The sequence below is a fragment of the Leopardus geoffroyi genome, chromosome B3 (genome assembly GCF_018350155.1).
Source record: "Leopardus geoffroyi isolate Oge1 chromosome B3, O.geoffroyi_Oge1_pat1.0, whole genome shotgun sequence".
Classification (NCBI taxonomy): Eukaryota; Metazoa; Chordata; class Mammalia; order Carnivora; family Felidae; genus Leopardus; species Leopardus geoffroyi.
Genome location: NC_059337.1, coordinates 4745335 through 4757550, shown reverse-complemented (window position 1 = coordinate 4757550; position 12216 = coordinate 4745335). Strand labels below are relative to the sequence as shown.

General features: G+C 48.1%; 1 protein-coding gene across 6 annotated transcripts in view; it reads left to right on the top strand.

The window, feature by feature from the left end:
- ZNF592 (zinc finger protein 592) overlaps window positions 1-12216 on the top strand; it is a 59808-nt gene that overhangs the window by 10944 nt on the left and 36648 nt on the right. For 4 of the 6 annotated variants that reach the window (XM_045448651.1, XM_045448654.1, XM_045448655.1 and 1 more), the window contains one exon: window positions 6899-6982. The exons of 1 other annotated variant lie outside the window; for it this stretch is intronic. The gene's annotated coding sequence lies outside the window, so the exon portion shown is untranslated. Of the gene's footprint in view, window positions 1-2033; window positions 2138-6898; window positions 6983-12216 lie in introns of those variants that run through there. One more of the 6 variants, XM_045448653.1, reaches the window with a different exon arrangement.

Below are 12216 nucleotides of genomic sequence, written 5' to 3'. Positions count from 1 at the left end.
CCTTGTCCCTGGCACTTGATGGAGACATTGGAATGGGTAACTGTGAGTGAGAGACTCGAGCCCCTCTGGGACGGAGGGCCGGTCCCCTTGCCAGGAACAACAAAAGTCTTTCACAGTAATAAAAACTCCTCGGTTTATGTACTTTATCTCATTTCATTACCTTACCTCTCTGGCCTCGGTTTCCTTGCTTGTAGAGTCAGTGGCTTAAATTTAATGGTTTTCTGGAGTCTCTCTGGCTCTGGCAGTTCCTAATCTTTCAGGTGTTGGACGACCCTCTAACGAGAACGATGTTCTAGGACACTGTTTTCTGATCTGGGTCTTACAACACCCTCAGGTGTGCCATAATTACGGCAAGGGTCGTAGCGAATGTCTCGATGGCGGATTGAAGGGAGACGTGCGCCATCTCCAGTGGCACCCCGGGAAGAGAGGGTGATGGAAAATTTAAATGTGAAATCTGACCTCCCAGTTCAGAGCTCCTGGTGGAAGGACAGCTTGGTCCTTGGGGGGGGCGGACGGGAGCCTGAGCGTTTTTCTTGGCTCTGCCACTCACTGGTGGGTTCCTTGTGAAGTGGGAATCATGGTTTATAAACTGTAAAGCTTCTGTAAATCCAAGGGTTGTAGGGTGACTGGGGTAGGGCGGAGGGGGCAGCCAGCCTGGGTCAGTGAAGCCTGATGCTGAGGTTTGCCGGCCTCTCTCTGTAGCCAACTGTGTTCCTGGCTACAGGGGACAGTTTGAGTAACCTGACAGAACCCAGTGGCTGCAGGCTAAGGTTAACCTGGAGTGAATGACCGGGCACGTTGACGGGGGCACCCTGGAGCTAACTTGCTTGGGACATCTTGTGTAAAACACCCACCTACCCGGCGCCCCGGTCTCTGACCTTTGTCCTCATTGGGGTAGCACAGTGTCTGCCTCTCAGTTTACGTTTTGAATTGTGATGTTCCAATAAGAAAAAGAAAGTTCAGGGGGGAAAAAAGTTTTTTTTCCCTTCTGTAGAATTGAGACAGTGCGTTTCCCTCCTTTCCCTTCTAAATTTTTCCATTAATTTTGTCTCTATCTCTCTTTAGAATCCCAAGTAAATGCTAGCCTTTCAAAGTTAAGACAGAAATGAAGTCAAGCGAGGGAATGCAGAATTAAGAGTGCACGTGAGCAGAATTTGAAATGTGACTTTGCGTTCTGTCGTTTGTGGGCTCACAGAGCCGAGGGGCCAGTACCCAGTTTCTCCCCGCTGGCCGATTAAACCCACGTTTCAGGGTGTTGTGGCCGAGCGTGAAGGAGTTTCTAAAGTTCTGAGGTGGTTCTGATGCTCGGTGACCGTGAAGATCACCGAGTTTTAAAAAAATGGGTTCTGCCAGCTTTTTGGTATCTTCTGTCATTCTTTCCCCCTGCCCAGTGCTTGCCCTTCCTGCTCCTCCCCACCTGTGACTGCCCCCCCCACCCCCCCCACCCCCCCCCCCGCCGTATCTGCTGCGGTCCCTCTGCCCACTCCTGGGCCCTCTTCCTCCGCCCCAGCAGGCCTCCTGAGCTGTGCGGAGGGGTAGCCAGCCTTCCCTTCCCTTGTCTCTGTCCCCTGTGTGTGCTTCCAAGCAGCCTGACGTTTGGGGATCCAGCAGCCTGCTGGGGCACTCTGACGTTGTGGCATAATACTTAACAAACACACGCATTTACTGTGTTGAAGGCAGTGTTGTAAGAGCTTTACAAATGTTACCTCACTGAGTCCCTACAACAGTTTCCCGTTTTACATATGGGGAAACTGAGACACAGATGTGAGCAAACCTCCGTAGGTCAAATGGCTAGTGAGTGTGGCTGAGGTTGGAACCCGGGCAGAGTCTGTGCTCTGAACCACCACATCATGGCCGGGGAGGGCAGATGGTCTGGGGCCCGCAGAAGTTTTATCTTTGAGTATGGGGCTTTGAGTTTACGTTTGGAGAGTTTTCTCAGGGTCTGACCTAGACTTTTATTGCGATTAGTACCTTAACTTAGACATTTGCCTTCAGGCCTATTAAAAAACATCTTCTTTTGTTTCTTTCCTTAGGTAGTGTTTGGAAACCATGTGCCTAGGCAGATGTTATGCCTTTCTCCATAGCTCCACACTCCCAGCAACGCTCACCACACCCTTGTTTTGAGAACCTCTCTGAGGTATGATGTCTAGGCTGACCTGAGCTGTCCTTGAAGAGACACAAGTGACGTCTTTATGTTCCTCGGTGTTGTGTTTTGCTTTTTAAACTGTGGCCAGATATACGTAAAGACACTGACCATTTTAACCATTTTTCAGTCACTGTTGGGTAGCCTCCCGTACGTTCACGATGGTACAGCCATCACCACCCTCCAGAATCTTTCATCATCCCAGAATGAAACCCTGTACCCATGAAACACTAGCTCCCTGTCCTCTCTCCCCTCAACCCCTGGTACGCGCTATCGTACTTTCTGCCTTCATGACCTTGACTACTCTAGGGAGCCTGGATTCCTAGGCGAAATCATACACTATTTGTCCTTTTACGCCTGGCTGTTTTCACTTAGCATGATGTCCTCAGGGTTCATCCATGCTGTAGCATGTGTCAGGACTTTAAGCCTTTTTAAGGCAAATAATATTCCATTGCCTGTTTATATCACATTTGGTTTATCCATTCATCTATTGATGGACACGGTTGCTTTCATTTTCTGGGTATCGTGAACAATGCTGCTGTGAACGTGGGTATAAAGATTACTCCTTGAGACCCTGCATTCAGTTCTTTTGGGTATATACCCAGAGGCGGAGTTGCTAAATCGCACGGTAATTCTATGTTTAATTTTCATTAGGAGCCACCATATTGTTTTCCATAGCGGCTGCACCTTTTTTTATTCCTACCAGCAGTGCACAAGGGTTCTAACTTCTCCACGCCCTCGCTGACCTTTGTTCTTTCCTTCTTTTTTAAAATAATGGCCATCCTAGTGGGTGTGACATTGGTGGTTATCTAGCTGGACTCCCAGGGTCCACTAGGCAAGGGTCTGGTCCTGAGAGGGCAAAAGTATACACACATAGAGGAAATAACGGATAAACGTCCACGTGCTCCTCGCCCACGTCCAGGAGTTGTTTGTGGCAAATCTTGTTTCATTCATAAAAACCCTCCCTGCCCTTTCCTCCTGCTCTGTGTCATTTCGAGACAAATCCCAGATATCACATCATTCTGTCTGTAAATATTTTATCACGTGTCTTAAAAAGATAAGGGATTTTAATATTCCATTTTGTCTGGTGGTAGAAAGGTACACAGAGGTGTTTCTTTAGATACTTGTTCTCTGCTGTCCCCTTGGAACGTCAGGGGCATGTACAGCAGGCACACCGTTGGGCACCCGGATGTCGGATCTGTTGCCATCTTGCCTTGTTGGTAAAAAGCCGCCTTGGCTGGTGCCTCGCTTTCCTGAAGAAGGCTGACTGCCCTTGGTCTGAGGAGCCATGGGGAAAGAGCCCCCACCCGGTCTCTGTTTGTTTATTAATGTTTTTATTTATTTTTGAGAGAGAGAATGAGCAGGGGAGGGGAGAGGGAAGGGGGAGAGAGGGGGAGACACAGCATCTGGAGCAGGCTCCAGGCTCTGAGCTGTCAGCACAGAGCCCGATGCGGGGCTGGAACCCATGAACTGGGAGATCATGACCTGGGCCGAAGTCGGCCGCTTAACCGACTGAGCCACCCAGGCGCCCCCACCTGGTCTCTGTTGAGAGGGGAAGGAGAGAAGAGGGAGGAAGAAGGGGTGTGTGTGTGTGTGTGTGTGTGTGTGTGTGTGTGTGTGTGTGTGAGAGAGAGAGAGAGAGAGAGAGAGGGACAAGGGAACCACAGAGATACCCCAAGAGTAACAGCATGTTCCTTGCTCCCACCTCCTCACCCCTGCCCCCCAAAAACCTTTTGGTTTTGGAATCTCTGGGACCTCACTTTGCTTGTGGTAGATGAGACCCAGAATATACACAGAGCCCCCAAACATGAGGGTGCCAGAAATGAGGAAAAAGTAATCCTGCGGAATGGCCACGTTTTCTTGGCTGGGGCCCTTTTGTTCAGGGAGTGGAGGCTTGGTTCCCAACAGGTCTGAGGCTACCAGCTCTTTGTTTAATTTTGGGCGTCCCTACTACTAGGAGATGATGCTTTTACAAAACTCAGTGGAAGGGACTCCTTGAGGAGGAGGCTGTGTGATCAAGGAGGAGTCCTGTCCCTCTTGCTTCTTAGTCTCTGTTCTGTTCCTTTCTAACAAAATGTAGTGCCCAGTTAGTGCTGAGATCTGTTTGCAAGTAATGAAAGGGAAAGGGGGTGCAGGTTACAGAGTATCAGTTTTTGTCTCAGTTCTCAGCTCCGTTTAAACTTTGTTTTTGTCTATACCTAGTTTCCATTTCTATCATCTCAATGAGCTGTCGGGTGCTGCCTAATCCCAACTCCCTCCAGTTTTATCCTCTCTTTTTATCTTAAAAAAAAAAACAAAAAAACACAGTTTTTTTGAGATAAGATTCACATGCCATGCAATTCACCCATTTATTTATTTATTTAAAAAAATTTTTTTTAATGTTTCTATTTTTGAGACAGAGAGAGACAGAGCATGAGCAGGGGAGGGGCAGAGAGAGAGGGAGACACAGAATCTGAAGCAGGCTCCAGGCTCCGAGCTGTCAGCACAGAGCCCGACGCGGGGCTCGGACTCACACACCGCGAGATCATGACCTGAGCCACCCAGGCGCCCCATGCAATTCACCCATTTAAAGCACACAACTGAATGATTTTTAGTATATTCACAGAGTTGTATCCCCTTTTCTTAAGACTTAAGTCTACCCTGTGCCCTGCTCAGAGGTAGCCCTCCGTTTCTACTGATGTCACACTGTTTCCATCGTCAAGATGAGTGACCTTATTGTGGGGATGTTGGCCAGTAGACCCCTTCCACTGATCCAGCATTTTCACTTAATCAGCCATGTAGGAGCCCAGGATTCATGGCCACGTGCTACTCTGGGCAGACCCCTTCCCACTGGCAAGGCCCCACCAACCACTCAAGGTCTCTCTGTTTATGAAGGAATTTTAAAAAGTGAAACACAAATAACATTGCAAACTTGCAACGTTAGTAATAAACCTGCTTAGGATTCCATTGCTCTCCTTGAGCAATCTGAGTTCTGGACTGATGAGCCTGTCAAATCATTCCCCCTTTCTAATGGTGGATTACCTTCCAGTAAACACACTGGAGCTTAAAAAGAGACAATGAAGACATGAGCAATTATGCAATGTGTCAGGTGGTGGGAAGGGCTTTGAAGAAAAAACAAGTAAAGGACAGAGATTGATGGTGTGACCGTGAGGGTGGGGACTGGGATGTTACATACACTGGTCACAGGAGGCTTCTGACAAAAGGACATTTGAGTAAAGACTGGATGGAAGTGAGCAGTGAGCCCCTCAAGATCTGAGGGGAAGGGCAGTCCTAGCAGAGGGAACAGTAGACTAAAAGGCTCTGAGCAGGGGTGTGTTTGAGGGACAGGGCAGAGGCCTGTGTGCGCCTGAGCCAACTGGGTGACAGAGACAGGTGTGGGAGACGGGGCACTTAGACCCTCCTGGCCACGGAGGCTGCGGTGATGGCCGGAGCTCGCTCTGTGTGAGATGGAACCGTGTTGAAGGGGTTCAAGAACAGGAGGAATGTGATCTCATGGGTGGTTTTTTTTTTTTTTTTTTAATGTTTATTTTTGAGAGAGAGTGCATGCGCCAGCAGGGGAGGGGCAGAGAGAGAGGGAGACAGAGGATCGGAAGCGGGCTCTGTGCTGACAGCAGTGAGCCTGATGTGGGGCTCGAGCTCACGAACCCTGAGATCATGACCTGAGCTGAAATCAGATGCTTCACTGACTGAGCCACCCAGGTGCCCCTGGTGGGTGTTTCTAGAGCAGCAATCTGGCTGCTGTGTTGGGAATGAGCAGTAGAGGCGAGGATAGCAGACTTTTGCGGGGACCCAGCAGGGAGAGGTGGTGACGGCTGGAGGCAGGAAACGGTTGCATTTGGAGATGTTGTGAAGGAACACTTGACGGGATTTGCTCTTGGATTGGTTGCAGGGTCTGGGGGTGAGAGGACTCACAGATGCCCAGCCTAAGCCACGGGAAATTGAGAGGTAGACTCTGGACATATTATCTTTGACATGCCTATCCAAGGAGAAACCCAAACCTTGAATTGAGGGGATATTGGTTTAATAATTTAGTGAGTGCCTGTTGAGGGGCTTATAAGACAGCGGAAGAGGGAGTATTTACTGAAATAACTACAGCAAAAGTAAATTGTGCCCTCCAAGGAGTGAGGGACACAGAAGGGAGCCCAGGGGAGCACACTGAGGTGACCCCACTCAGACAAAGTCCCTCTCCCTTCCTTGCCTGTGGGAAAGCAGTGCCCTTGTTGGCCTTCCGTGGCACCCCCAGTTTCGTGGCGGCCGGGCTTTCCAGTGGGTCGTGTGTGGGGGCACTCAAGAGCAGGGTCTGGGCTTTCCCTTTGTGTCCTCAGTGCCAGGCACCATTCCTGGCATTGGGTCAATGTTTGGTGCGTGAACTTCTCCTTCTCCCCTCCCTCCCTCCCTCCCTCTTTCTTTCTTTCTTTCTTTCTTTCTTTCTTTCTTTCTTTCTTTCCTTTCTTTCCTTTCTTTTTTTAAGATTTTATTTTTAAGCAATCCGTACACCCAACCTGGGGCTCAGCTCACAGCCCCGAGGTGGAGAGTCACTTGCTCCACTGAGCCAGCTGGGCGCCCTGAGCTTTTCCTTTTGGAGCCCAGGTTGTCCACATAAAGATGAAGAGGGTGGACGAGGCCAGGGCGCTGGAGTCAACCGGGAGGCTTCACAAACACGCGGGGATCCCTCCCAGACTTGCTGAGTCGCAGTCTCCTAGTAGGAGCCTGGGACTCTGTGTTAAAGTCACTCCCCATGTTATTCTTTTGCAGTCAGTCCAGGAGCAATCTGCAGACGTGTATTTGGAAGCCACTGGACCAGATCATTTCTGAGGTCCCCTTCAGCTCTAACATCCTGTGAGTCCTGTTAGAATGTTTGCGATATGACTCTCTCCCCGGGAAGTGGGAGTTTTGCTTGGGCGGAAGGGCCTGGAGGGGGAGGGGAAGCTGCCTCGGGGCAGGGCCAGCGGGGTTTGGGGAGGCGCTGAGGACCTGTCCTGGGCCGGAGTGAGCAGTGACAGCTTGCTTGTCCCTGCAGACCAGCTGTGTTGGGGTCTCAGAAATAGAGGTGAAGGACATGACCCTAGCTCTGGAGAGGCTTACAGACCGATGAGTAAACCCAGGACCCCATCCTGCTGCGGGAAGCGCCGCCATGGCGGAAGGGGGGTGGAGGAGGAGGAGGAGGAGGAGGGCAGAGGCCTAGAGTCACAGCTCTCAGAGGAGGCGGGCAGAGGAGGGGCTCCTGGGACAGAGCAGTGCTCAGGCACTGTCTGAGGCCAGTGCGGTGGGCCATCAGGTATTCTGTCGTCGGGAGGGAGTCTGCGAGAACCACCCTGGGAAGTGGCTGGAGAGGTGGGCGCAGACCAGATGGGAGTGGGCTCTCCCTCTGGGCGGAGGCTTGGAGCTCTCTCCTGCAGGTGACCGGCCCTGTGAGCAGGACGTCTCTGTGATCAGATAGATGTTTCACAGCAACCGCTGTGGTGGAGTGTGCATTGAAGGGGGCTAAGACCAGATGAAGAAGAAGACAAGTGAAAAGCTTTGCCATTTCGCCTGGGTCCACCGTCCGCTGGCACCTGCTTTCTTTTACTGCTGAGCATCTCTTTGGGCTGTGCTTTGCTGATGATTCAAATACCAGGTGTCTCGTGAAATGAGACACTGGCTACTGACTGACTCAGAACATCTGTGCCTTGGGATCGCTGAGACCCGTGTTCGGGAGGGCAGTGACAGGTCTATGGTAGAGAGTCACTGGTCCACTTTAGGAGCTAAGTTTTGCGTAGAAATCCAATAGTTGTAGGGGACTCAGAGATCCTTCGAGTTAGTTTAATTTTACATCATAAACTGAAGCCTGCCTGAGATCTCCTCCTGGGTGACTGTGATGGGACAGGGGTGAAAGCCCTTCTCACGCTTCCCAGTTTGTTCCTCTTTTAGCTCTCCTGTTCCTGGCCTGGGGCTTCATTCTGGGTCCAGGAACGTGGGACCTTTCCCAGGTCATTAGATTGCACTGAGTTCCCTTCTCTACCTCCCATGGGCTCAGTGTCTTTCTCTCATCACCGTTTAACCTGAGTCCAGACGAAAGCTTCTGACAACCCCAGGAGCAGCAGCTGGCTCGCTCGCTCGCTCGTTCTCTTTCCCCTCGCCCAGCTTCCTTTCCTGCGACAGAATTTCCCCCGTCTGGCAACCAGCTCAGGTACCTTCTGGTCTCAGCCTGTCCTGAGTAAGCATGGCCGCACGCACTTTCTCTGTGCGTCAGACAGCTTGGATTAGTCTTTGCTCCGTTTCCTCTGGAATACTCCTTCTAAAGTAGAAAGCTGAGGGTAACTTCCACTTACCCCTTTGTAAACTCTAAACCATTATAACAGTGATTGAACACAGATTATATCAGTGTGTAAGCCACATTCAGTCATGTGGGAGCAGGATAAAGAGTTTACCCGCAGGTTGGAAAACATACACACATCCGTCCTTCTAGACATCATCCGACAAGCGGTGGCAAATTCGAGGAAACTGAATTTGTGGTTCCCAGTCCAATGTTCCTTGAACCTTGCTGCCTTTAACTTTCATTGTATAAATCTGGAACATGTTATTTGCTTCCTTGGCTCATTAAACAATATACTGACTAGAGATCCAATTTTTCTTTTTTTTTTTAAGTTTGTTTATTTTGAGAGAGACAGAGAGAGAGAGAGAGAGAGAGAGAGTGTGTGTGTGTGTGTGTGTGTGTGTGTGTGTGTGTGTGTGTGTGTCAGTAGGGGAGGGGCAGAGAGAGAGGGAGAGAGAGAATCCCACGCAGGGCTCCTCTCTGTCAGCACAGATCTCACGAAGTGTGAGATCATGATCTGAGCCGAAACCAAGAGTTGGAGGCCCAACCGACTGAGCCACACAGGTGTCCCAAGATCCAATTTTTCGTAATGCTTTTGGAGTGCCCCTGCCCCCTGGGTGACCTGTTTCTGAACTTTTATTAATCTACCATTACTGAACTTAGTGTTGTTAAAAGAAACAGAAGACCGAGTTTAATGTTAATTTGAAATTCAAAAGCGTCGGTGCTGAGGGAAAGGAAGCTCATAGGTTTAGTGACAGTCCCTTCTTCTTAGTTCCTCAGAGCCTTTTTTTTTTTTTTTTTTTTTAATTTCTAGATCCAAATGAGTATGGATGTTACTACATTTATATATTTTACCTATAACAACTTCAGTATATTTCTGACTAGTGGGCAAAGTTATTTCTTGTCTGTCTATATCTTTTATTTCAAACTTCAGAATGCTTCTCTCTTCTCTCTAGTATTTTATTTATTTGTGAAAGAGAGAGAGAGAGAGGGCACAAGTGAGTGAAGGGCAGAGAGAGAGAGAGAGAGAGAGAGAGAAGTGGGGCTCACCCGAAGTGGGGCTCAAACTCATGAACTGTGAGATCATGAACTGAGCAGAAATCAGATGCTTAACCGACTGCGCCACCCAGGCGCCCCTCTCCTCTGTAGTATCTTAAGGGTTGATGAACAAATCTGTATGTGACTTATCCTCCCCCTTTCCCCAAACCTTTGTCTCTCCAGAATTAAAGAGTTCTAATCTGTAAGCTCTTACTAGAAGGCTCTTCTATCTACTTGATAACTTTGTTCTTGTTTCTTAGGACCTTTTCCGACTCTGGTATGCCTTTCTTAAGAAAGGGAACCACACGTTGAAAAAAAAAAATTAAAAAAAAAAAGGGGCGCCTGGGTGGCGCAGTCGGTCGAGCGTCCGACTTCAGCCAGGTCACGATCTCGCGGTCCGTGAGTTCGAGCCCCGCGTCGGGCTCTGGGCTGATGGCTCAGAGCCTGGAGCCTGTTTCCAATTCTGTGTCTCCCTCTTTCTCTGCCCCTCCCCCGTTCATGCTCTGTCTTTCTCTGTCCCAAAAATAAATAAACGTTGAAAAAAAAAATTAAAAAAAAAAAAAAGAAAGGGAACCACAACTGAACAGCACATGTAGCTGTGGACACTGGGCGGTTCTGAAAAAGTGTGAGATCACAAGTTGTGTGTTGTTCCCAGTATTCTTTCTAATAAAGCCCCATGTTTTCTGGGCATTTGGTGAGAAAACATGCAACGTGGTGTCTTCAGGGAATAGTCTGAGCTGATGGCCAAGCCTCTTTATCGAACTGCTTAGCTTAGAACCCATTATTCTAAAAGTGTCATTAAGGTTGCATTTTCCTAAATGTCCCTTCACCAAATTGGCCTCCAGTGATGCTCCTTTGCCATAATTTCACCCATTCATACAGCCTCCTGAGAACTGGTTGTCTTTTAATTTTGATTTTGATTTCTGGAACAGTTTTAAGGCTATTTACAATCTTGAAGGTTTCACTTTATTGCTTCACAATATATTTACTGAGTACCTAATGGAGAATGCAGTGATTAATGAGACAGGCCTCTTCCCTCCTGAAGCTTATAGCCTAATATTCTGCTAGATCATTGGTTCCCAAAGCATTTTGAATATGAGACCTCCTTTTTATTTCTTTTAAGTTTATTTATTTATTTTGAGAGAGGGAGAGAGACAGAGCACAGGGAGAGAGAGAATCCTAAGCAGGCTCCACACCATCAGTACAGAGCCTGATGCTGGGGCTTGAACCCACAAACTGTGAGATCATGATCTGAGCTGAAATCAAGACTTGGATGCTTAACTGAGCCATCCAGGTGCCCTAAGACCTCCTTTAGAAATTTTTTTTTTTTTAATTTTTTTTTTTTTTCAACGTTTATTTATTTTTGGGACAGAGAGAGACAGAGCATGAACGGGGGAGGGGCAGAGAGAGAGGGAGACACAGAATCGGAAACAGGCTCCAGGCTCTGAGCCATCAGCCCAGAGCCTGACGCGGGGCTCGAACTCACGGACTGCGAGATCGTGACCTGGCTGAAGTCGGATGCTTAACCGACTGCGCCACCCAGGCGCCCCTAGAAATTTTTAAAAATGTTTATTTATTTATTTATTTTGAGAGAGAGAGAGAGAGAGAGAGAGAGAGAGCGCGGGCATGAGCAGGGGAGGGTCAGAGGGAAAGGAGAGAGAGAGAGAATCCCAAGCACACTTCGCTATCAGCACAGAGCCTGATGGAGGGCTCGATCCCATGAACTGTGAGCTCATGACCTGAACTGAAATCAAGAGTTGCGTGCTTAACTGACTGAGCTCCCCAGGCGCTGCACTGAGATGTCCTTTTTCTTTCTTTTTTTTTTTTTTTCTTCTTTTTTTCATGAAATTTATTGTCAAATTGGTTTCCATACAACACCCAGTGCTCATCCCAACAGGTACCTTCCTCAATGGCCATCACCCACTTTCCCCTCCCTCCCACCCCCTACCGACCCTCAGTTTATTCTCAGTTTTTAAGAGTCTCTTATGGTTTGCCTCCTTCCCTCTCTGTAACTTTTTCTTTCCCCCTTCCCCTCTCCGCTGGTCCTCTGCTGAGTTTTTCAGAATCCACGTATGAGTGAAAACATATGGTGTCTGTCTTTCTCTGCCTGACTTATTTCACTCAGCATAATACCTTCCAGTTCCATCCACATTGCTGCAAATAGCCAGATTTCATTTCTTTCTCATTGCCACGTAGTATTCCATTGTGTATATAAACCACAATTTCTTTGTCCACTCGTCAGTTGATGGACATCTAGGATCCTTCTGTAATTTGGCTATTTTTGAAAGTGCTGCTAGAAACACTAGGGTACAAGTGCCCCTGTGCATCAGCACTCCTGTATCCCTTGGGTAAATTCCTAGCAGTGCTACTGCTGGGTTATAGGGTAGGTCTATTTTTAATTTGAGACCTCCTTTTTAAATTAATTTTTTCAGGGCTCCTTGGTGGCTTAGTTCAGCATCTGATTCTTGATTTTGGCTCATGGTTCATGAGATCAAGGCCCATGTTGAGCTCTGTGCTGATAGTGTGGAGCCTGCTTGGGATTCTCTCTCTCTCTCTCTCTCTCTCTCTCTCTCTCTCAAAATAAATAAATGAAGTTAAAAAAATTAATTTTTTACAGACCCTCATTCAGTAGTGGTATTTTATTTTATTTTATTTTATTTTATTTTATTTTATTTTATTTTATTTTATTTTATTTTATTTTATTTTATTTTATTTTTTATGTTTATTTTTGAGAAAGAGA